The sequence below is a fragment of the Manis javanica genome, chromosome 15 (assembly GCF_040802235.1).
Source record: "Manis javanica isolate MJ-LG chromosome 15, MJ_LKY, whole genome shotgun sequence".
NCBI classification, from domain to species: Eukaryota; Metazoa; Chordata; class Mammalia; order Pholidota; family Manidae; genus Manis; species Manis javanica.
Genome location: NC_133170.1, coordinates 50,089,360 through 50,116,106, shown reverse-complemented (window position 1 = coordinate 50,116,106; position 26,747 = coordinate 50,089,360).

Below are 26,747 nucleotides of genomic sequence, written 5' to 3'. Positions count from 1 at the left end.
ACCAATTTCTGTCTTTTATTTATGTGCAGTTTATTGTATTTCAATTTTATTTAAATAAAACTACAAATAAAATTAATTTTCTTGACATGCTTTAAAAAGATTTAATTAAGAAGCTTTATTTTAATTCACTCATATTTTGAGTTCCATTGACATAACCTAGAATTTTAGATCTAATTTATTATTATTGAAGAGTTAGTTTGCATTCAGTTTGTAATGTTAATTCAACAAGTATTTAGGGTTAATATTTTAATGGTTTACCATACGTATGATTAAACTTTTATTCCATAACATCTCAATTTTTGAGAATTATTATTATTCACATGTTGCTTCTCTAAATTGTAACTTTGAACATTCAAGGATGATGAACAGATGATGTATTTTCTGAGACATTTCAGCATCAAACATTTGTTTTCTTAGATAAAATTTGAGTATAGATTTGGGACACATAACTTTTGCCTTCAGAAGCCTACAATCTATTCCCTGTGTCTTCTGTTTTTTAAAAAGAGAAAAGTTTAAGGATCATCTGAGTATTGATCTCATGTAGGTAATTTTTTCTTCATGTAGGTTCATGAAATAAGTTTTCCTTCATTAAAGATATTAATCATGGAATGTCTAGATATAGGCTTCCTTGCAGTTAAGTTTGGTATAAAGTGGGCCCTTGTGATTTTAAGACTTTCCATGATTTGAATAATTTTTCTTCTATCCTTTTTTCTTCTGGTTCTCTTCTATTGTTTACTTCTACTCTATTGGTTCTTGGCTTTTCTCCAGAAACTACAGTAATTTATTCATTAAATCTCTATCTTCTGCTGTCTACTCTATCATCTCAATTAATATTAACTTATTCATCATATTTTCTTTTGTCTTCAACATCTTGATTTTTTTTTTGCCTATAGTATTAACTTCTCTTTTCATTACTTGGGAAGCAAAATTAAAATCTGCCTCAAAAGTAGGAAACATTTCCTTTTCTTATCTATTTCTACTTTTCATCTCTTCCTGCACTTTCATTAGCCCCTTTTCATCTCATGTTTTCTATTAGCTCATAATTTATCAAATGTTACTGATATTACAAAGCTGAGGACTTAATATTTTTATGTTAGTTTCCTATAGTACCTTCTAAAGTATGTTTCTCTCAACTTGAGTATAGGTTTTTAATTTATAGTTAAAAATATGCTACCAATTATCATCTTCTCATTGACACTTTTTGAATTTGGTATCAACAATAGCTATGAATTCTTTGAAGTTAAAAAAGTAACAGTACTGTTCTGAGCACCGAACATGGATTAGTTTGAATTCTTACATTATCTCTGGGAAGTTACCGCCTCAATCTTGAATGAATGAAATCGTTTCAGGCCTGGTGTTTGCCAAAAAGCCAGGGTGGGTCAATTTTTCCTGGTCTCCGAAATTGTTTAGCTTGTTTTTTTCAGGTTCCCTTCCCATGATCTTGAATTGGAAAAGTGACTATTGTCAGTGTACTGGATAAATTTCCAGCATTTAAGAGTTTTTGTGTCTCTACCCAACTGAGAAAATGCCCTCTTTGTTTACCAAACTGAAATTCTGGAACCTGAATTCATTTCTAGCTGTTTTGAAGTTATCTGTACAGTATGGAATTACTATAGTCTCCATCTATCTTTGATTAATAGATCCTGACATCTGTACACTTGTGGATCTTTATTCTTAGATTCAGTCCTTTCCTTTGTCATATATATTTTAATAGGCAGGTATAAGAGGGTGAATGGGTCTCTGCCATTTAGGTCCCCACAGTCTGAAACTACTTTTAAAGTATTTATCTTTTTTCCTTTCTTTTCCTGTTCTTTAAATGTCACATTATTCACAGAATGATTGAAAACAGCTCTACTTCTTTTTCAAATACTGCTGCAGAGATGTCATTGCAAAGGTCCTCTGATGAAGTTGTTTAAAAAAAAAGTATTTTGGAATCCCCACTGAGCCAACCCAGGGCTGGTAGGTGGATATGTATTTTCTCTGAAATTGAAGTTATAATGAAGACACAGGCTTCCAATTTTGTTGTCAGCTTTCATTATTATGACTTGTGACAAGCCCGGATAGACGTTTCAGACTTGAAAAGGGCTAACTACAAGTGTCTGACTTGCTTCCAAAAGTTATGACACATGCATGCTAAAAACAAAACCATCCTCCTCCTCAGGGTACTCCTCTCAAAGGAGACCTGGAAATATGTTCATGCTGAATGATCATTTCATCTGTAAGAGTTGAAGCCTCCTAGTTTTGAATGGCACTTCATAACTACTCATAGGACTTCCACTTTCTTTAACTCATTCATTCAACGAATATTCATGGACTACCTATTATGTTCCAGGTAAAAAAAATCTCAAGCAGAAGATTCAGTGATGAAAAGGCTAACAAGGTCATCTGCTCTCACTGAGTTCACATTTGGTTGAGGGACACAGGAAATATAATGTAATCAAATAAGGTAATTTCACAGATTTTCAGCATTAAGGAGAAAGAGAGACAGAATGGCTAGAGAGGGAAGGCACCATTAGGTGCGGTGGCCAGGGAGGCCTTTCCAAGGAGTTGGATTTTGGCTGAGGTTAGGATTATAGGAAGAAGCCATTCAAATACAAACGGAAGAAGGCTTCCAGGCAGAGGAAACAGCAATGCAAAAGTCTGAAAGTCCTGAGGCAGGTACAGTCTTTGCATGTTCAAAGAATAGAAAAGCCCATGAGGTGGAAGTATCACGTGAAAGGGACACCTAAGGAGTAAATGAAATTGGAGGGGTCAGCAGGCAGATGCAGGCACATGGAGGATCTTGAGCCAATGATAAAGATTTGGAATTTTTAGTTTGGTCATAAACCATTCAAGGATTTTAAAGAGAAGGGTGTCATGATCTGATTTACAAAATATCACTTTAGCTGCTCTTTGGGAAAAGGATCAAAAGGGGAGGGAGAAGTAAAATTTGGAAATAGTAGTTTGTGGACTATTGTGGAACTCTGTGATGCTGGCTATTGTTGCCCTGGAAAAGGGACACAGTGGGCACACCTAAGATGTATTTCAGAGGCAGAGCTGATGTCATCTGGTATCCAGAGATCTTTTAGTTGAGAATTATAATCACCTTTTATTTTTGAAACAAAATTAAAGGAAACTTTAAGGAGAATATTTGCCTGTTTTCCCCACCCATTTGTGTTGTATTTCTGTTTCCATCCACAGAATGTTTTCTTTCTTTGTTATAGTCTTCATTATTTTCTTAATATTTCCATACATATTATTTCATTTGATCCTTACCCCAATACTGGGAGACAAGCAGTGTAGATCTTTTATTCCAGGTTTTATAAGGAAACTGAGCTCCATATAGTACAAAGTGACTCATCCAACATTGCCTGGCCAGTGAAGCTACAAATGGGGATTCAAAGACTGATGCATCAGGTTTGTCTTCCTATAATGTAGCCCCACTGAGCATGAGAAAGATCAATCAGGTGAATAGAGTCTCCATCTCACCCTTTCATTTGTAGTATTTAGAAACCCATTGTCCCCCTTTACATATCCATGCCTGTTGGACTGGTTTGCAGAGACAGAATGAAGAAATATGTGTTTCTCTTGTAATTTTACTCATCAAAGCTGCTAACACACTGGGATAGAGCATTTTCCTCATTACTCAGTTCCATCAAGGCCAGGAGCTCTCTCTTTAACTCATTGCTTAGGGCAGATATCTACAGAAACAAAGAATCCACAGAAGAGTAGACCTTCAGGAAAAGACTGGGGAAGTGAGAATGCAGAACAGGGGACATCAAGAATAATTAGTGTTTCTCCAAAAGCCATGGGGCACTCAAGAGATCAGACTTATGGGGAAGAAATTAAAACAGTTGAAGAAGTTTGAAATAAGTTAAATTGAATGAGTCATACTTTACTATTGAATATAGCATGCCTACTCTCCAATAATCTGATGCATAAAACCCCAAACTGTCGAGAAATATGAAAGAGTTTGTGACAAACTCTTCATTTTACAGAAGGAACAATGGTCCATTTACCAGAAAGTGCAGTAGATTGATTAGGTAAAAATAACAGTTTACAAATCATATGGAGTCCTGCCAAATTTATTATTAACTTTATTATTTATTTTATCACTCAATGAATAGTACCTTCTATATGTTATGCATAGCACCAAAGTGAGCATATTCTACTCTTGCTCTCTTTCCTCCCCAAAGATGCTGGCTATCTTTTTGTTCCTTGCCAGGCACACACAGTCCTCAGAGCCTTAGCAAATGTCATTCCACTTTTCCCAGAATTTCATTTGACTCTCTCTCACCACCTTCAGGTGTCCCTTAAATATCACCTTTCCAGTGAGGCCTTCTCTGGTCTAAAACTCCATCCCATCTAAAACTCCATCCCCAACCCCACTACCATAACACAGTAAACATCTCATATTCTCCCCTGTCTTCTCTAAAATAAAAATTTCATAGGAGTTGGGAATTTTGTCGTGATTTTAACTTCAGGACCTAGAACAGTGCCTGACACCCAGTGGGCAGGAATGTATTTTGAGCAGATGAATGAATGAAATTAATTCTCAAATCAAAGAACTTGCCCTCTACATTGTAAATTTCTGTACAATGTGATCAGTGCCATGGGAAGGTCAGCATAGAGCATAATGGGGCACAGAGGAGGAGTCTGTAACTTGCATGGGAGAGAGGGTCGGGGAAGCCTGCTGGGAGGTGTTGCTAAGCTAATACCCAAATAATAACTAAGAATTAGTCAGACCAAAGAAGAACATGGGTTAAGATGTAAAAACCCAACTTATATTTGATCATGGCCGTGAAAGAAATTATTCCTATTCATACATACACATAGCTATAGCAAAGGCTTTAACAGGTACACATCCAAAAAATAAAAATAAACAACTAAAAAGTACTTATCAAGTTATCATGAGACAACATCATATTCAAATCCCTTGAATTGTGATCTGATACAAATGAGATACTGACATGAGATCATTGTGGGTATTAATTTGTAAAATTGCCATGAGACTTTGCTTGATTTAGAGTCACAAGTTTATCACTCAAGAAGATTTTATTTCTCCATTATAACTAGGGTTGTCAGGAACCCTTGCAGGTATGTGGTCTCAAGCATGTGTTAGAAGCTGAGATTCAGATCAAAACCATAGATTTCCTAAATCTTTCTGTTTCAAACCACTTATTAATAACCATTTATTGTCAAATACTGAATGGCAACACTGAAATAATAAATACAGTGTTTGTTAGTGTGTGTTGTTATATAACATGGGTGATACACATTTAGAGTAATATTGTAGTTTTGTATAGTAATTTTAGAGTAAAATTATAATATAAAGAAATAAAAAATTATGTAGCAAAAAATTTTCCTTTGCTGTTTTTTAATCCTTCACTTTGCTATTTTGCCCTTAAGAGGAAAAACACTGATTCTGCCCTCACTTATTTCAGCATCTAACTGGGAATGACATCGCCCATCAGAGTTGAGAACTGATCTGTTATCTGAGTCTCAGGGTTCCCTGAGGCCCTTCCTAGTGACACATACTCCTTGTCTGAAGAAAAAAGAACTGGAATGTTTTATGGGGTGAAGGACAGCAGACAGAAGTAAAAAAGGACAACCTCTGCTTTCTGGCTTCTACCCCTCTGTAGGGATCATACTGTTCTTTGTGACAGAGGCAGAAAACAGAGATCTTGGTTACATGAATGGATCTTCAAGCAAAGGGTAAAATGCTCTTTTTCCAGTGGTAAAGGACAATTTCCACTTAAAGAAACAAAGAGAGCATGCCCTTCTACAGGTAACGCTCTGGCTGTGGGCCGCTCCCCTCAGAGCTGTCCCATGACTCCGCTGGTTTCCCTGGTGAACCGGACGCCCCCAGCAACCTTACCTTCTTCGCAAACTGAAGTCTTTGGCAGAGTTAGAAGTTATAGACCTCAGCTCATACTGGAGCAGGGCAGAATTTAAATGGAAGACACAACACAGTTATGAATGTACTTTTAATAATTCAAGGCTTAAGAATTATTTTTTGTCTCTGATATTCAAATGGTATTTTTTCCGAACTGTACTTCTCAACTCTGTTTATATTTTTAAACTACCTGGGGTGCTTCTAAAAAAAGATACCAATGCTTGGGTCCTTCCCCAAGAAACTCTTATTAGTTGGTCTGGGTATGACCTGATTCCATTCCTATTTCTCTGACATGGTCAACCACCATCAATATACTATAATGGTGTTGTGGGAAGTCGTGCATCTAAGAATTCAGACCACTCGGCTTTCACTGCTGACAGTATCCCCTTCTACTCCATATATCTGGCCCTACACATATCTCTGAGCATCCCTGAGCCTTACTTTTCTCACCTTAAAAGTGGAAATACCAATATCCACTTGTTCTTTGAGTGTCAGTTTGCTTGTGGGAAATCAGACAAAATAGCTCAAATATACTTTGGAAATATGTTTTAAAATGTAATGCATGATACTTGAGAATATATGTGGAAATTCAGATTTTTAAAAAATGTGCTGAGGTGGTTATTTGTTATTTTTAACCGCTTGCCATCTATTTCATCTTGGAACTATAGGCAGGAGGCCAGACACCATCTCCACACATGACTCAAACCAGGCCAGTCAGAGGCTCCTTCCCTGCAAGACCAGAGAGTTTCTGTGGCCGGGTTTCCATTCAGTCCTAGTGACAGAAGCGAGATCTGTCCTCCCTGAGCTCTGCCCTGGCCTTGCTCCTCAGTCTGCAGAGATGCCCCAGGGCCTCCGAATTTCTGAGCCTCATTCTTCACCTTCTTTTTCTCATTACACAATTGCAGCTACTCTCTTTTACACTGAACGGAAGGGATTCAGCCCTGACCTTTAATAAATAGCTCATTGCCCTGACATTTTCTGAAAGACCCCAGTTCTGCAGCCTCAAGCTGTCTGAGAAGGACAGGGATGCTGGTCGTGCCACCCACCACACTGCTGGGGGACCTGCCTTTCTTCATTCTTCATTCTGCATGGGCTCCTCTGCCCCAGGCGGTTCTGTGCCTTTTTTCATAGTGTACATTCTCTCCTTAGAAGTGCCCAGGAAGAGAGAGAATGATCTCTTGGAGGGAGAGATTAGGAAAGGTCAGGAATTTTCTTGGTACGGGAGGCATTCGGTCAAGGAAGGCAGGGTGCGGACGTGATAGAGGACCCAGCGGGCTCCTGGGCCCAGCCCTGGATCCGTCACTGTGTGACCTTGGACAAGTAATTTAACCTCGCTTGGTCCCAACTTCAGTGTCTGCAAATGGAACCCGTGAGTTTATTGTGTTAAACAATTATGAAATGTTGTAAATTAAGTACTTTATAGATACCCCCAAACAAAAAATGTGGAATAATGATGATGATACTAATGAAAAGAAGAAACCGGGCTATTCACTTAGTTTGAAGAATTTTGTGTTGTGTTTTGTTTTGATTCGAGTAACTACTTCAAATGGCCTGGGAGCAAATGCTTTTTCAAATCCATGTTCAGTAGCCACACCCATTCAATGGAGAGTTGTAACACAGAGCTGTGGATTACTAGAAAGTTGCCAATTATATGGATCTTTTGTTCTTCTGAGAAAAGGAATTTATTTTGTGCCAAAAAGGATTTACAATTACTAGGTTGCGGTCATCTTGCTTGAAGACACTGTTTCTCTTTCTCATCATTCTGTTGCATATGTGTGTATACATAGGTACATGCACACTACACACCCGGGTTAAGGAATGTTAAATCTATCGCCTTCTAGACCAAAATGGCCCACTGTGAAGCAGCAGAATGCATCCCTGGGAACTTGTCCTCACACTAAAGCTTTTCTTTGTCTGCTGTGGAGCTGGAGCTCAGTTTGGAGAAAAGTAAAAGGACACATCCTCAGTGTTCAACTTCCACAAGTGACAACACAGTTTTTGTTGATTCTGATGCCAACCTGGAAAGAATGCATCTTTTATTCTCCTCTTGGCATGATGCACTGCAAAACACTATCTGAATTTGATAAGAATATATGGTGAAGTTATTGGTGACTGACTCTCTCCGCCTCCCCTGATATTTGCCTGGGTCAAACAGGTATTGATTCTGGTTGCTGTTTGACAGGATGGTGTTATAATTACAGAATAAACATTGTTAGTGTTGTGGGTCCTTGGAGGAAGTGCCCAGAGGGTTCTTTTGCCTGAACTTTAATTGCAGGATATGGTAGGGTAGTCAGGCAATTGGGACATGTATATTTTTCTTAGGACAAGGTTAGTATCTGAATGGTCCTGGGGGAGGAAAAGAAGCTTAGGGATTGAATCTGAGGCTTGCGTGGGCTGAGCTTGCCCAATATTGTGCAAACAGCTAGGAGTCCATGAAGGCACAAAACAGAACTTTGAACCTCACCTTGATCTTCCAGGTCTGTCTGTGGCCTTACCTAGGCAGAGTAGCTATTGCTCCTGATAGGATGGGTTGGCACCTATTACTTTTGAGGCATTGGATAAAAACTTCACCGCTTTCAAGCTTCAGTTTCAAAGGTGAGAATATAGTACTTACAAGGCAGGCATATTTTATAGGAAAGAAAGTTCCTAAAGGTTATATTTAATTCAAAATGCACTTAATTCAAGACTAATTATGAAAAGTATAGCAAGGCATTGATTAAGCCTGGAGCCAGGTTGCCTAAGCTTAAATTCTACCTCTGCTGCTACCCTTTCCTCATCTGAAAAATGGGGATAATAATAGTTCTATCACATAGGATATTTTTGTGAAAAATAAAGAGGGTGAGAAATGAAGTGCTTGGTCAGTGTTCAGTAAGGGTCACTTTTCATCCTAACAATTATTATTTTCCAGCCAAAATGGCACACCCACATATGACCAAGGCATAAATATGATGTGACATTCTCTAGGCTTGCTATTTAAAGCAGGCAGTCACTCATACATTTTAAAATTTGGAGACATTTTCTATATCTGAGATTTTGTAAAGGGAGAATATGTTGATAATTTTATATTAAATTGTTTAAGATTTGCATAATTAAAATTTGCATGATTCCAAACTGTATAGTATGTGACTAGCCCTGGATCTCACTGGGCTGTCAGGAGCATTAAATGTGCTTATGCTTATGTGCACCAGCCTCACTTAGCCCCATGCCTGGAATTATTAATCACAATGATTTCCAGGCAGGAGAAATGAGATGGGGCACTTGGGATAGGAAAATTACTGTTTTCCCATTGTATCTTGCAATAATTCACAAATAATTGACTGTCTTTTTCCATGTGAGCACAGAAATGGTTAGTTTAAGAGCATGAGGGAGGAACTTGATAATTGTCTACATATCTCCACATGGGGAGGTATTTGAGAAAAGTAGGACAAATTTGTGAACATTATCAGACTCTCTTCAATTTCACACTGAGGGATTGCTAATATCCAGGATGTTTTCTCATCTTTACAACCTGGACAAAGAGGATGTGATAGTTCAGATCTTAGAGAAAAACATCATAGTATATGGAAGTTGGCAAAAAGTCCATAAGACTTCTTGGTTCCCATATCACACTGCCCTGACCAATGATATCAGTTTTTAACAAGGACTCCAAAATCAATTTACCTATTGTGGACAAAAGTCTGTTGAGGGTTTATGCAGAGTCTAAAGGTAGCCCTGCCCCTCTGATAAATCTTTTTCCATCTATCATCTATCTATCTATCTATCTATCTATCTATCTATCTATCTATCTATCTATCTATTTATCTATCTATCAATCATCTATCATCCATCTATCTATCTATCATCTATCTATCATCTGTTTTCCTAGACTTCTTTACTCATTTACTCATTGAACTTATATTAAGGCTACCAGATGTTAAGCACATCACTAAGTTCTGGAGAAAAATAAATATAAGTGAATGTCACAGGCTCTAAGCTCACACACAGTCCATAGTATGAGGAACTGATAGTCAATTATAAAAGAAGGTAATAGAAAGTACAGCAGTAAGGGATGTTACGAAAACTAGTGGAGGACCACCTAACTCAGCCTTGGGGATGAAGGAAAGTTAGAACAATATATGTTAGAGCTACTGGGGAAACACTGACCCCTAAAAGATCCTAAAAAGACAAATGACTTTTAATGAACTACCATAGTCAAGTTAGTCTGTTAAGATGTGCCATTTGTAGAAATTAAAGCAGAAAATGTATCAGGTCTACAAAGAACCAAACATTAACCCACATTCAAATTCAGATAGTGTTTTAAAAAGAAATAGTCAACAACTTGTGGAAAAGCTCCAACCACCAAATAGCAAAACCAAAATTATAAGGATAGTGAAAGACAGACTAATTCAGAGCCCAACACTTAGAAAGTGCCATGGAAATTAAGTCTGGTTCTCTTTCTAATCTTTTCATTCCAGAAGCTTAACACGGTTTGCACAACTTTGGAAGCAAATCAACTACCCTAGAGTTATTTGTTCATTTATATACTCAACAAATTTGTTTCTCTACCATGTGTACTAGGTGTTTTGCTGGGAATACAGTACTAGTCGAGTAGGGTATGCTCAGCTGCCATTCGAATCCCTCACAATACTGCATTAGCAAAGCGATAAAAGGAGGTGGGTGCAAGTTGCTTACTCGGGGTGTGGAAGTGAGGCACTGGGTGATAATGGAGGGACACGTGTAGGTAATCTTTGAGTGTACATTGGATAGAAAGCTGGTTGACCCTGGTTAGGTCAGTGTAATAAATTATGGTGAATTGCAAAGATGTGGACGCAAGATGTTGGGGGAGTCTTGAGTGAGTTGTGCTCGGATCAGAACAGCTGAACAGGCTGATAATGAAATACAGTTGGTTTTGCTCTTTCAGAGTTGGGAGAAGGAGGAGTCAGTCAACAGGTGAAAACTCCAAGAAACTTCATCCTGATGTTAAACATCTTGCTTCTGCAACCATGCCCGGAAGGATGAATTTCATTATCTAGATAAATTCCCTTTCTGAATGATGGTAGGCTTTCCAATAATTTCTTTCTTCCTGATAAATAAGAGCATCCTATTTAAAGACAACCTGAAGCTTAAGATCCTATGGCAGAATATAAACATATCCATAATATTTAATCTGAGAACAGCTCTCTTTTATAACTCGTAAGATGCTGCCTTCTCAATCTGGAGACCAAGCAATGTTTGATTTCCTGGCCACACTGAGAGTTTTCTTTCCCCTCTGACTTCATCTGTTGTCACAGATTCTAAAAAGGCATTTTCAGACCAAAGGATATAACAGAAGACAGCCTTGCAAATAAATTTCTGGTGACATGTTTCATTAATACCATTCAGTGGCAGCAGAAAGGAGTGGTGTCAGAGTGTAGTTTCACTTACAGTCAAGCAGAAAATGAATTTCCCATTGTGGGAGTCTGTACTGGTGAGCGTGACGGTTCAGAAGCCAACTTCTGAAATCAGGGGAACTGGTTCAGAGGAGCATTAAGTTACCACGAAAAGGGAAATCAATTTGCATCATTGAACTTTAAGAGGCGTAGGGGAGGATTTTGCAAGAAGAGCAACCTTTGTTTTGTAAGAGACAACTTTAAAGCTACCATAATACTACACTACCCCTCATGTCCTGGATCACCATTAGTATCCAATTACCATTCAGGCTTTAAAAATACGAGAATATTCCTGTTAGTGATAAGAAATGGACTAATAATCATGGAAAACTGGTATACACTCCACGTCCCGGGAGGTCTACTAAAAGCCAGGCAGGATTCTACCTGAGGGTTGCTCACAGCATGAAGAATTCTTTCTGCAGTACCTCAGGAAGAAGATCTCAGCCTTTTGGGCCTTACTGTCTTGGATTAAAATCTCAACTCCGCCATTTACTGGCTAAGTGACTCAGGGCACTTTGCCATACATTCTGAGTTTCAACTTTCTTATTTGGAAAATGGAAAAATATAAATTTATCTTGTGATTTTGTAGTTAAGATAAATGAGAGGGCATATATAAAATACTAACATGGTGCCTTACTGACAAATGATGCCTATTTCCTTGTCACGGAGTCTTTCCACATTTAAGTGTCAGGCCCACTCTTTAAAGGGCGTTTCAACCAGTGAGTGCTGTGGTCCCTAGACAATGAGGCCAATGGCTTATGGACCATTTCCATTCCTTCAAAGAGGTCATGAAAAAGTAGAACAAATTATCAAAGTTAAGAGAAAAGAATGTGAAAAAAAGATAGACTGAGAATATCACACATTAGTTACATCATTTAGAGCCATTATTGTGACTTTCACAAAAGTGATCTTTTCCCAAAACTGTGTACCTTGAGTTTTAATGACTATCTCCAAAGTTCCTGGATTCTTAAACTGTATTAGGTGTCACTGGATGGCAAGGACCTCCCTTTGCCACCAACCATTTCAATTGTCCTTTTCTGTGACTTTCTCCCCCCAACTGACTTGACAAAATCATGTTCAGTCTCAGTTATATTTCACCTTGTCTTATCTGGATATGTTGTTCTACACTGTTGTATGTCAGAAAATATAGACCAAATTAGAGTGGCGTCACTGGACTCTGTTTTCCACGTATGCTGCACTCAGGGTGAGCTAAAACACAGAAGTCAATTGAGGAATGATGTTCCCCATGTAAAACCTTCAAATGGATCTCTTAAGAATAAAGTTAAAGCTTCTTATTATGGACAAAACAGGGCTACTACTTCCATTTGACCTCATTACCTTCTACTGTCCTTCAGCCACCATACTTTAGCAACACTGGCTTTTCTCCTCCTGGATTCTTTTGCCAGCCTTGTTCTGGCCTCAGGTCTATCGCCTCCAGGATTTAGGGTGAGCTTCCCCAGAGCATTACACAGCTGGCTTCTTGTAGTCATTTAGCTTCTAGTGCAAATATTTATGCCTAAGAAAGACATTCTTTCATCTCAGGTAGTCACCCTCTCCTTTTCACTCTCTTTTGTTTTCTTCTTAGGATGGATGAGTATATGAACTTATTTGTCCTGTTTATTCATTTTATTTAAACTGTCTCTGTCTCCAATCCCCTAGCTCTCTATTAAAACACAGGTTCCATAAAGGGAGGAGATCTCCTGCCTGGAATAGTGCATGCCACTTATTCAATGAATAAATACAATGAATGATTTTTTTTCTCTATATTGTAAGCATTCCTGTTGGTGTTTTTGTGTTCAGGACTCGTTCTAAACACTGGAATAAAAAATACTTCACTGGAAAAATAAAAAACTGAATAGCTACCCCAAAGTTTTCCCTGCCCCCTCAATAATGATAAATGGACCTGGGCTGAGTGAGAATCAAAGGATCTGGATTCTAGTCACTGACCTGCTATGAGTTATCTATGGCACCTCAAGCAAGCTACTTTCCCGCTCTTGGTCTCTGTTTCTTCATGCATCAGTGAGGAGTAGATGATTTATGAGATGTCCTGTACTTCTAACATCTTATGATTTTTAATGGAAATACCAGAACTACTGTAGATTTTGATAAAATTTTGCATGACAACATGGATGGAACTTGAAGGCATTATACTAAGTGAAATAAATCAGAGAAAGATAAATACGGTCTGATCTCACTTATATATGAAACCTAAAAAAACAAAAACAAAAGTCAAACTCACAGATAGAGAAGATTGATGGTTGCCAGAGGCAGAGGCATGATGGATGAAACATGAAGGAGACTAAAAGTCACAAACTTCCAGTTATAAAATAAGTAACTCATAGGGATGTAATGTACAGTATGGTGACTATTATTAATAATACTGTACTGCATATTTGAAAGTTATTTGCTAAGAGAGTAAATCTTAAAATCTCTCATCACAAGAAAAAAATGTAACTGTGTGAGGTGATGGATGGTAACTAGACTTATTGTGATCATTTCACAATATACACAGATATGGAATCATTATGTTGTACAGCTGAAACTAATACATTGTATGTCAATTAGACTTTAATAAAAAAGTTATCTATGAACATTATATATTCTGATCCTAAAATAAAATATCTCACAATAGTTAGGTAAAAAAAAAATGTTTGCATGAGTTTGAAGATACTGGAAAGATTAGCTATTGTTAAATTTCTGAACTTCGCTGTAGGTTAATGTTAAAGTTTCTTACAAACTTCTTAGTGCCAGAATGGGAGGCAGGCAGCTGTAAATCTCCCCACCATCTTCTGCCTGAAGGAGACAATCAGACCTCACAAATACCATCGGCAACTTGTATTTCATCTACACAGATGCACTGTAACTAGACAAAAGTGCTAGTTGACAGAATCTTTCCTCTCTTCAGCTGACTTCTCTAACATTACATAGATAGTCCTATAAAAGGTATGAACAATTCTGATACATTCTATAAGGCCTGAGTTCTAGTTTCACTTCCCCAGTAAGTCATATATGTCCTTAGACACTTCGGGCTACAGTGAACTCATCTTTGAAATAATCTCACAGACCCTAAAAATTCCCAGAAAATGGTTTTCTAATTTTCTGAGTTAATATCTACTGTAATCAAAATAACTTAAATATATCCTTAAAAATCTGTAGAAGAGATCAGTCAAAACTGGAAGCCAGTAGGATTCCAAAGTACAGGCAGTAGAATTTTTAGTGAAGAAATGTCATCTAATGGTATTTATTAAGCATAACAACTTTCTTCAGGGTGGAGAAGAGAGCCACTATAGCAGGTGTTTCTCCCTGCTTCTCATGAAAGGCAATTTAGTGCAGGGCAGCCAGAAGGCAGGATTATTATTATTATGGGCCAATTGTTCAGTGATGTGTGTGAAATGAGATGGTTATTGGTCTAAGGAGTATTTGCTAATATAAAGGGAAGGATACAAAGAATGATCACATCCAAATTGGGAAACCTATACTCTTTATAAAAATAAATATATCTCTAGCTTTATGGTGGAACCAGTGGGGAGCAACTGACTGTTTCAAGAGAAGCAATGTGGTTAGATTAGAATTTCCACACACCTGAAAAAATATTTAATATGTTTTTCTCTCATAATTCTTTAACAGAATGAACTATTTGCAACCACATCTTATTAGTTACCCTCTTCTCTGTTTGCTTTCCTTTTCTTCTTTCTTATCTCTTGTTTGCATAAAGATTTCTTTATATCCAGCAACTATCCCTCCATTCCATTTGTTATTTTGAAGACTGTTGTCATCATTTGAACCTTCTATTGGTTACTCTTAAACTTTTATTCCTAGACTCATGAGTAATAGAATTAGAATCATAAATACAGAGCATTAAGACACGAAGGTCATGTGTATGTGTGTATCAGTGGGCATGTAAGAATTTTAAGTCAAGAAAACGCCGTAAACTTGAGTTTTCAAACTCAAAAACTCAAAAAGGTGAGCTTCAATGGCTTTCTCAATGTTGTAAGGAGGACTTATGGAGGTTTTTTTTCCAAAAATGCTGAAAGATAACTTCCTGACCCCAAGCTCTTATTTCACACCACTGCATATTAAACAAATTGATGGTCATGAACAGATAATTAGTAGCTGTTCTGATTATCTATGGCTGTGTAGCCAATTGCGCCAAAATCTAGTGTCTTAAAATAATTATTGATTAATTGATTGAAGGTTATGACTCTGCTACATTTGCTAAATTTGGCTGGTTAAATTTATGCCCTGCTATGGGTTTTGTGTGGTGTTTAGTGTTTGTGGCATGGACATATTATACCTACTGCATAAACTGTGAGGTCCTTCATAGGGAAATACATCTCTTAAAACTCTACACAATGGACCTTGAATTAAAGTTGGCATCATGAGAGGTGAGACAGAGACCTCCTCCTAAAACCACATATAATATGAAAATATAATTAATACAACTAATCCTGAAAGAGGAATAGAAAAGAAGGCTGCATCAGACTGCATATACCTGGAGAAAAGAACAGACCTTATGGAACAGGACAACATACCAAAGCCATATCCTGGTGGGACCCAAGCCCTTCCATGACCCCAGCTCACTGGTGGGAGGAAGAGAAATGGAGTGGGAAGGAAGTGGAGACTGGGGACTGCTGAACACCTAGCCCTGGAGATCTGTTCTGGGAGCATGAACCTACATTGCATGGTCCTCCGGTGATTAGTGGGGTTGGAAAGCTAAGACAGGCAGAATACTTGGAGAGACTGAGATTCCAGCTGCTTGTGGAAAACAGGGATCCATATCTGGTTGCTCTGGGTAGGCAGTCTGAGAAACTTCCTAAAAGTGAGAGGGCTGCTAAAAGTGCAAGGATTGCACAGAGCTTACTGCTCAGGAGAAAGGACAGGTAGACAAAATTGTCTGGGTGCACTCTGCCCAGCAGGTTGGGAACATATAGTACCTTCAGGTGCTCTATCCCCTTGGAAGGCTATGTGGCTCCAAGGCCCCCCACCATTATATGCAGCCTGCTGTGCCTTCCTCCCAGCCAGCCCGCATCTGGCTTGCAAACTGGCAAACCCTGCTCTGATGTCAGGCCAGCCAGAGGGAAGCCCTGCCCACAGCAGCTACAAATGCAAAGCATGGAGGCTTACACCTGTGTGTACAGCCCACTGGTTCAGGCAGTGGAGACAGGCATAGCAGCCAGAAGCAGGAAACAGCTCTTTCCTCCCCTCAGGCACCAGCACCTCTCCCCTGCAATGCCAGACATTGCTCCCAGTGCTGAGCAGCTTCAGAGAGTAGAGCTTCTGGGTACTAGAGGGTGCCACATACAAATATGAAATGCCAAAGGAACCTGGTTCAAAGCAAAATCTCACCAACACCAGAAAAAGGAACTAATCAATCTTCCTGAAGGATATTTCAAAATAAAAATCATAAACATGATCCTGGAGGTACATAAAAACATTCAAGAACTCAGGAACAAATTTAGCACAGAGATCCAGTTATTGAGGAACACAATGGAAGGTTTTGAAAGCAGATTAGATACAGTGGAGAAGACGATAAATGAAATAGAAACTAGAGAAGAGGACTACAAAGAAGCTGAGGTGCAGAGAGAAAAAAGGATCTCTAAAAATGAAAGAATATTGAGAGAACTGTGTGACCAATCCAAGCAGAACAATATTCATATTATAGGGGTACCAGAAGAAGAAGAGAGGGAGAAAGGGATAGAAAGTGACTTTGAGGAACTAATTGCTGAAAACTTTCCCAATCTTGGGAAGGAGTTTGTCGCTTAGGCCATGGAAGCCCACAGATCTCCCAACACAAGGGACCCAAGGAGGGCAACACAAAGACATATAATAATTAAAATGGCAAAAATCAAGGATAAGGACAGAGTACTGAAAGCAGCCAGAGAGAGAAAAAAGATCACATACAAAGGAAAACCCATCAAGCTATCATCAGACTTCTTAGCAGAAACCTTACAGACCAGAAGGGAGTGGCATGATGTATTAAATGCCATGAAGAAGAGGGCTCTCAAACCAAGAATACTTTATCCGGCAAGATTATCATTTAAATTTGAAGGAGGGGTTAAACAATTTCCAGTAAAGCAAAAGCTGAGAGAATTTATCTCACACAAACCATCTCTACTGTACTGTATTTTGGAGGGACTACTATAGATGGAAGTGTTCCTAAGGTTAAATAGCTGTCACCAGAGGTAATAAAACCACAGTAAAGAAAGTAGAGCAGTTAATTACTGAGCAAATGCAAAATTAAATCAACTACCCCCAAAGTCAGTCAAGGGATAAAGAGTGCAGAATATGATACCTAATTTATAAAGAGTGAAGGAGGAGAAAAAATAAAGAACCTTTAGATTGTGTTTGTAATAGCATACTAAGTGAGTTAAATTAGACTCTTAGATAGTGAGGAAGTTACCCTTGAACCTGGTAACCTGGTAACCATGAATCTAAAGGCTACAATGGCAATAAGTACATACCTGTCAATAATCACCCTAAATGTAAATGGTCTGAATGAACCAATCAAAAGACATAGAGTCACTGAATGGATAAAAAAACAAGACCCAACTATATGCTGCCTACAAGAGACTCGCTTCAAACCCAAAGACATACACAGACTGAAAGTGAAGGGATGGAAAAAGATATTTCATGCAACTAACAGGGAGAAAAAAGCAAGAGTTGCAGTACTTGTAAAAAAAACAATAAACTATACAATGTATATACCTCTGCTGCATCACTCCAGATGTTGCCGTGTGGCCTGACCAGAGCAGACGTATCTCCTAACAGGTCACAGCTAAGGTGATCATCTGTCCTCAGTATGTGCTCTTCCTTTTAAGCACCAGATGGCTCATATCCAGAGTTGGTGACTCTAACTTCTTTTTTTCAAAAAAGGTGTATGAAAGAATTCAACGGTTCATATCACTTACACTAAACTTTTTATTTAATGAAGCTGTATCATTTTAAGTCACTTAATTCTAGTCAGCATTTAGTTTATTTATTTATTTATTTATTTATTTTTTGAGAGGTCATCTCTCATATTTATTGATCAAATGGTTGTTAACAACAATAAAATTCAGTATAGGGGGGTCAATGCTCAATGTACAATCATTAATCCATCTCAAGCCTAATTCTCGTCAGTCTCCAATCTTCTGAAGCATAACAAACAAGTTCTTACATGGTGAACGAATTCTTGCACAGTGAATAAATTCTTACATGGTGAACAGTACAAGGGCAGTCATCACAGAAACTTTCGGTTTTGATCATGCATTATGACCTATAAACAATCAGGTCAAATATGAATATTTGTTTGATTTTTGTACTTGATTTATATGTTGATCCCACATTTCTCCTATTATTATTATTATTTTTATTTTTAATAAAATGCTGAAGTGGTAGGTAGATGCAAGATAAAGGTAGAAAACATAGTTTAGTGCTGTAAGAGGACAAATGTAGATGATCAGATGATCAGGTGTGTGCCTATGGACTAAGTATTAATCCAGGCTAGACAAGGGCAGCAAAACATCCACGGATGCAGAAGATTTCTCTCAAAGCAGGGGGGGTGAGGTTCTGAGCCTCACCTCTGTTGATCCCCAAATTCTCACCTGATGGCCCCCCTGCGACTGTGCCTGTCTTAGGTTGTTCCTCCCTTGAGGAATCTTACCCGTCTCTGGCTAACCAGTCATCTTCCGGGGCCACACAGGGAAATGTAAAGTTGGTAAGTGAGAGAGAAGCCATATTGTTTGCAAAGGTTAGCTTTTTACTTCTTTGCAGATTTATGCCCTGTGGCTTCTATGCCCAGCACTTGTCTCGAGGTATCTTTACCACCTGGAGGAATTATGATACTCGGTAAATTTGATATGAGGCATGAATTCTATTTAAGGGTTGTAATTAGGAAGGAAGAAGAAAAGCTATAGATGTAGCATATGAAGGAAACATGGGAGGATTGATTATTTCTTTGACATATCTTCTTGTATAGTACCTTAAGTATGTATAGGTTTTAAACTACTAACTAATTTGCACACACATATTAACATAATAGGAATACGGTGACATAAACAAAGCAAATCTATAATTACCATCCATCTCCAGTGAAGCCAAGAAAACCATTTAGGCACCCTAGGCATTTGTGAAAATTTATCTATGATATGATGGATATTGTCCAACTGTACTTGAACCATCAGACAAATTAAAGCAGCCCATTTCTGGGATCTGTTCACATCCCATATGTTCTTTTAACCATAGATAGTCTATAGTCATGAGATTTTGGAGTGCTACAACTTGCACCCCTCCCAACTCCTGGTTGAGTTCCAACAGTACAGATCCGGTCAAATTCGTTGTCTCACTGTATGCACATGCCAGCCTAGACATCTCCCTCCTCATTCTTATGGCAAGTCCAGGAGACGGTGGGCTGGATGCAGCCACAAACGCAGCATCGTCCGGATCCCTGTGGAGGCTTTTTGATGATCATCCCCCGGCACAAGTCCCCCAGAGAGTGCTGATGCCGGAAGCTCCTCCTCATATCGTATCTTAGTTCATTTTCTGGGTATCCAAGCTAGGCCTTGATCTTCTGCATAGAAACAAACAGACCCTTTGCCCACACTTTGACATGCCCTCTATACCACTATGCAGAACTCATTGGAGGTCAGCACACAATAACTGCTTTTTTTTTTTTTTTTTAATTAAGAGAAAGGAATATTATCAGAAAAAAGTACCTCCATAGCTGATCATCTGACACCCTTTAAGTGATCAACATTAAGGATATTTAAAGCATGCGTTGATCTTTGATTTACCAATAGTTTTATCCTGTTAAGGAGTAATCCCCCTTTTCTTTCTTTCTTTCTTTTTTTTTTCTTTTTTTAATTTTTAATCTACACTTACATGAAGAATACTATGTTTACTAGCATTTAGTTTATTTTTAAATAACCAAGGGAATTGGGCACAACAGGAACCTTTTCTTCCTTGCACTTTTCCTAAGCAAGTTGTCTGTTTAAATTCTGAGATTTATTAAGCTCGTTTATTTATGAACTGCAGGAAACATTTTCTCCCTTCCTCCTTCCTTTTTTCCCTTCCTTCTTCTCTCCATCTTTCTCACCCTCTATTTCTTTCTTTCTTGATCTATCATCTCTATCTATCTATCTCTTTATCTCTCATCTATGGTCTATCTCTTGTAACCTGCCCTTCCTTTTCACTGATATTAAATGCCTCACTTTGCTCTGTAACTAAATATTGCAGAATAATTGGAATTTTCTCTTAATCTAAGGCTCTTTTAATATAAAATGTAAAACACACCATCTTCCTTTTGCTTCTCTAATTTTGCTGTTTAAGCATGGGCAATTGAAGGGAGAAGCTAAAGAACACCCATCAAAATATCTTCTTACTTATTTTAGTTGCATTGTTGATAAAACATGAAGAGTGTATTATTTGGAGCCTTTATCTATGCAATAGTTATCTTCTATTATTTCTCCTACCATATACTATGTTAGTGCAAATGACCAAAAGATATTAAAAAGCAAAAGAAATATAATAACACCAAGATTGAATCACTTTTCCCTGGCATATACAACACATGGTGCCACTTAGCTACTGTTCATGTAGCCATTACATATCCATGATGCCACAGTAGAAGACTAAGCACCAGCTAAGACCCCTGGTAGTTAATGACTTCTTATCTTAGTTGCAGCACTTATGATGAAAAAATTAAATATTTCTCTATTTTTTGATCCGGGCAGTCTTTATACAAAGTGCAACTGAAATTTCAATATTAACTGTATTTTAATATTTGTACCTCTTACAAATACATTATGTCTCCTTCAGGTGAAATAATTTCTTTCTTCTTTTGACATGCAAAATCCGAGTCAACTTTAAAACATGCAACTTCCTCCTTTGTTTCATATAGAATGAAGTCACATTCTTTTACAGAGATTCTTGGTTATAATCTGGCAGATGGTTGATTTTACTGATAATGAAGCACTTCAAACTTCTGATCCTGGTCTTGGTTGCCATTGGGTACAAGCTGTACTGGATGTATAGGCTCATGCATGCATATGGTCACACTATTTACAAGATAATGATTTTTTCCCCTCATTTGCATTCTAGCTTCTTGCTTAATTAGACTCATCTTAATTTTTATGAACTTCGATCAACTTTCATAAATCTCTGTTTCAGTTCCTCTTCTTGGCCCTTAGAGTTTCTTAAATCTATTATTTCTAAGATGGTGTAGTTCATCTGGTCCACTGACTATAGACTGTTTCTAACACCCATTGAGTGAGTAGATGTTTAAACTCCTAATGTTTTTATTTATCCCTGAAGGCAAAAAAATACTATTTTGGCACCAAATATACTGGATTCATGCATATTAAGTGAAACTACATGTTACCGGTTCAAGAAAAACAACTCCCACAGAAATGTGAAGGGCTTTTATGCCATTAACATGATTTTTCAGCAGAGAAATCAGACCCTTGCCTTCATGCCTTCATTCTTCCCTCCTATAAAAATGGAACTTCTTTACAGACAAGCCACACAGCACTCACAACACACCCTCAGATCATGCCCTTTGCAAAACTGGAAGGACTTTGGGACTCATGATGGCCCGTGGTAACCTTAGCCAACACTTCTTGGAAAATAAAACGATTTCTAGCTTCTGTTAAATGTAGTGGTTTTAAACCACGTGTTTCCCTCTGTTCCACTGTGAAATCCCACTGACTTACATGAAAGAGGTAAGCAAGAAAGGAAAAAGGCTACCAGGACAAAGAGAAGTGTGAGGAGATGCAGTAGGGGAAGCAGGGCCTCAGTTGAAAATGTGATAACTGATATCAAAGAGAAAGCTGAGTCCTCAGAGCATGCAGAATGGATAAAAAGGAGAAATTCATGTCCCTTGCTACACCCTGGAAAATTTCAAGTATTGGAGAACCAAGGGAATATGGACAACGGTATGGGACTGAAAAGAGGGATATTAGTTAATTTAATGTATAAAATGTTTGCTATCCCCACCTTCTGCAAGCATCTTTTTCCATCCAAGGGAAAAGTGGAGGTTTATTGTCAGGAAAAACTGAAACAGTCTTGAGGCTCTGAGACACACACCATAGGTAAAGTCAGAGGTGAAAAACAAAAATGAAAACAGGAAGATTGTATTAAATTGTGAGATTCTCAGCAACTTCTCCTTCCTGCCTCAGCATGCCAGTATCAAGGCCTATAATTCTCCATGAAGGAGATAATAGGATTCTCCTCGAAAAACTAATGGGTCCCCCAATAAAGACTTAGAGATAATGACATTTGCAGCTCCACAATGAAAAAGCTGTCTGTGCGTGGCAGGCTGAAACTGTACTAAATCTGCTCTGTTTACAGCCCTTTTGCGATATGGTCTCTCTGGTCAAGGCATTTTGGCTCAGCCACTAAAAGTAACAATTTTATAATGGAAGTCAAGAAATGCCAAGTCATTCCATTTGGGAAAGTTAAATCTCAGGACAATTGCAGGATAGATGAGTCACGGTTCCATAATGTGTTTGTATCCACTAGAGGTGAATCCTGTGACAGGGATTAAAAACAGAAAGTCGGTTTGGGAGGGTATTGAGGAGGTGAGACAGAGAAGAATGGCAGCCGATAAAGGGTTTAATATGTAACTGCCACTGTGGGGAAATGCACCTTATTCCTTCTATGGACCACGGGAACCAGTGTGAAGCACACTGCAGAGTTCTCCCTCCTGAAGCATGCGCAAACTGGGGTATTTGTACAATGACTCCCATCTTGCTTTGGTGGAGGGCTGCTTGAGGAGAGCGTTAACTCTGGCACTTGCCACCTATCATACGGGCAGCAAAATGAGCTCCAAGAGCCAGGGAAGGACTTCAAGAAATTGTGGAACACAGCTGGAAGCATGGAGTGGTGGGTGCTAGGGATTTGGGGTGCAGCACCAACAGCAGTGCTACACATAATGATTACTAACTTTCTTAAATTTGCTGCATGGGCTGTGATATATTTAGGCCCCACCCAAATCAGAGGGTTAAAGACCATTATGGTACACAATACACAACAGACCTCATTACCTTGTTTGTTTATTTTTTCTAAATAAATCGATCATCTTTGCATTGGAATTCTAATGCATCTACTCAAGTTTCATGGAAAGGACTGACTTCAGTTATTTTCCATAAGATTTTCCCCCCAAGAATATTTGAAAGCATATTTTAAACCATCTGATAACAAATTTTCTCTTAACATTTTATTTCCAGAAAAATGATATTTAATATCAAAGAAGGTGGTGATCCCAACTTTGAATTTATATTAAAATGAAAACCTTAGAAACTCGTCTTATAAACAGAAGAAGGTTCTAACGATCAAATAAAACTAGAGGAGAAAAGAAACACACCTCCCTAATATTGCACAGACAACTAATAATGTGTACACGGGAGAAGCATCAGTTAATAATCTTTGCTGCAGCTGAGAGGCAAGCAATCTACCTAGAAAAGACAATGATTTCTTAGGGCCCATGCATACATAAAGCACATCAAATTTCTAGCTGAGGGCAATATATTTTCAGCACATATGCCAATATTTATGTCTTGTCATTGATTACATCCTAGGCAGGCAAACGGCCTTTATTTTCGTTGCTTACCAGTGGAAAAAACATTTCCTGGGGAAAGCCTGAAAGGTCAGGAACCAAGTCCCTTTTTCATATTTTCAGCCTTGCCGTGTGTGCTCTGAATATCTTAGATACAAGACTGGAGGAAAGAGGTTATTTTCTTCTTGAAATTGAGATCTATTTTAGGGGTATAGAGCAGACTGTATATGTCCTCAGATTAATTTTTCTTCTAAAGCATTCTTCCCATAGAATTCTTTCTTTGAATCTTTTCAATACAATAGCTGATTAAGTCATTATTTTTCATTATGGTCCTGCAGTTTTTCCATATTTCTCAAAGTGAAATTTATCATTTGGTTTAGTTAATGCTTGGCTTGTTTTGCTCATATATTTTGCAACAGGATTTCAAAACATTATTTCATCAAATACTTTGAAGTGTTACAAATTTTTGGAATCATTCACATCTTCATAATTTAAGGGCTGTTACATAAAATTTTCCATTTGCTGATTTAATTGTGGTCTGTTTTGCATAAGGGAGAATTACTTCAAAAAGTAAATAGCTTCTCAGCACATTCCAGTTACTTTTCTTAGGTGTAAAAGTGTAGTTTTCACCCCATTTGTTTCATCTAATTTTATATTACATGGGAGGATGTCTTTAAAACAAACACAAAACACAACACAACCAGCAAAATCAACAATCTCTCCCCAATAAACTCATCTTTTTTTGGAACACACTCATTATTACTTGTTATGTTCTGTCCCCTCCCACTTTCCCCCCAATTGTTGCCCAGTGTGATGTATTCAGAGGTGGGGCCTTCATAGAAGAAACTAAAGTTAAAAGAGGTCGTGGAGGTGGAGTCCTGATCAGGTCAGATCCCAACGTATCTCTCCACCACGTCAGGACACAGTGAGAAGTCAGCCAGGAAAAGGGCTCTCAGCTGACATTGACACATTGATCTTGGACTTGTGTTAGGTGCCTAGACACACAAGACATGTATTTTTTTTTATGCATTAACCTTTTTATCATGAAATGTCCCTCTTTATCTCTAATAATACTGTTTGTCTTGGAGTCTACTTTGTTTAATAAAAATACAGCCGTACCATTGATTTTTTCCCATCATTTTACATTAACCTTTCTGGGGTCTTCTTATTTAAAGTGTGCTTCTCATAAACAACATACACTTAAGAAGTGCTTTTCTATGCAGTATGTCACAGATTTCATTGGAGTGTTCGGTCCATTTATATTTTATATAATTAATTGTATGGTTAGAGAGAAGTCTACCATGTGGGTGTTTGCTTTTTGCCTCATCTATTTGTTCTTATGTTTCTCTTTTATTGCTGTCTTTTGGATGAAAAAGAGTTTTTGTTAGTATTCTTTGTTTTATTTTCTGTTGATATTTTAGTTGTGTTTTGTTATTTATGTTGTGATGCTCTAGATATTACAATGTGCAATTTTAACATATTGCTGACTACTTTCAAATAATAATTACATTGCTGCCAAAGAAATTTAAGAATTTTATGACATTACAATTCCACTTATCTCCCCATCTTTGTGTGCCCGTTGTCTCATATTTACTTCTACATACATTATATACCTAAAAAGATGGAATTACTAATTTTCTGTAAACAGTCAATGATGTTTTAGAGACATGCATGTATGTGTAGACATATATATGTATATGTGTTTGTGCATGTGTACATATGCATAAATACACATATGATAAAAGTTCACTTCCTAGTGCTTTTTATCACTTCTTGAAGAGCCAAACATATCCACCTGCTATGAGTTAACTTCAGCCTGGAAAAAATTATTTTAATATTTCCTATAGTGTAGATTTGTTGTTGACAAATTCCCCCAGCTATTATTTATTTTTAAGTGTCTTTGTTTCATCTTCCTCCTTGAATGCTGTTACAGAACATAGGATTTTGGGTTAACACTTGTTTTTCTGTCAGCATTCTAAATGATTATCTTCCATCTGGAGCACATATAAAAAATTTTTTCATTAGAAGTAAGCTGTCACTCTTGACTTTTTCTCTCGCTGTTTTGGGGATGTTCTCTTATCTTTGGTTTTCTCCAGTTTCTATGATTTGCTTTAGTGTGCTTTTCATTTAGCCTCTATTGCTGGAGGTTTACTTGGGATTATTTATTGGATCTCTGGTTTTATTTCTTGGATAAGATTTGATAAATCTTCAGTTGTTATTTCTTTTGCTTCATTTTTCTCTCTTCCCTCTTCTGCTTCTCCAGGTATTCATATGTAGAACTTATATTGTCCTGAAAATATTGCTTTATTATATTTTCTTTTCAGGTTTTTCTCTCAGTGTTTCAGTTTGAAGAAACTATTGATCTATAATCAGGTGTCTGATTCTTTTTTCTGCTATGTCCAGTCTATGGCTCATTCCATGAAATGACTTCTTTATTTCTGGTATATTTTCATTACTAACATTTCCATTTGGTTCACATTAAAGTTTCCACATAATTGCTGAATTTCCCAATCTGTTTGTACATGTTGTTAATCATTTATAAGAAATCTTTTAAAAACATTCTTTGCAGTTATGTAAAACATCATTTCTGACAGTTCCAACATCTGGCCCACTTTTGGAGCTATTTCTATTAAGAATATTTTTGCTTTACCATGATCACATTTTCTTTAATCTTTATGTGCCCCATAATCTCTTGATTTTGTGGTGAACCTTGTGTATGCAGAGAAATACATAATGCCTCTTCATCCAAAAAAGGTTTGCACCATTTTCTGTAGGGTTACTGGTATTGGGAGCTCAGCTACTGTAATCTATAACTGAGGTAGGTCTGAGTTTTATTGTAACTTTAGTGAGTTTCAGTTCACAATTGGCTTAGACTGTTTTGGTAATAGGGTATGGACATTCTCTTTAACAGTGTTTAGGCTCTGAACATCTT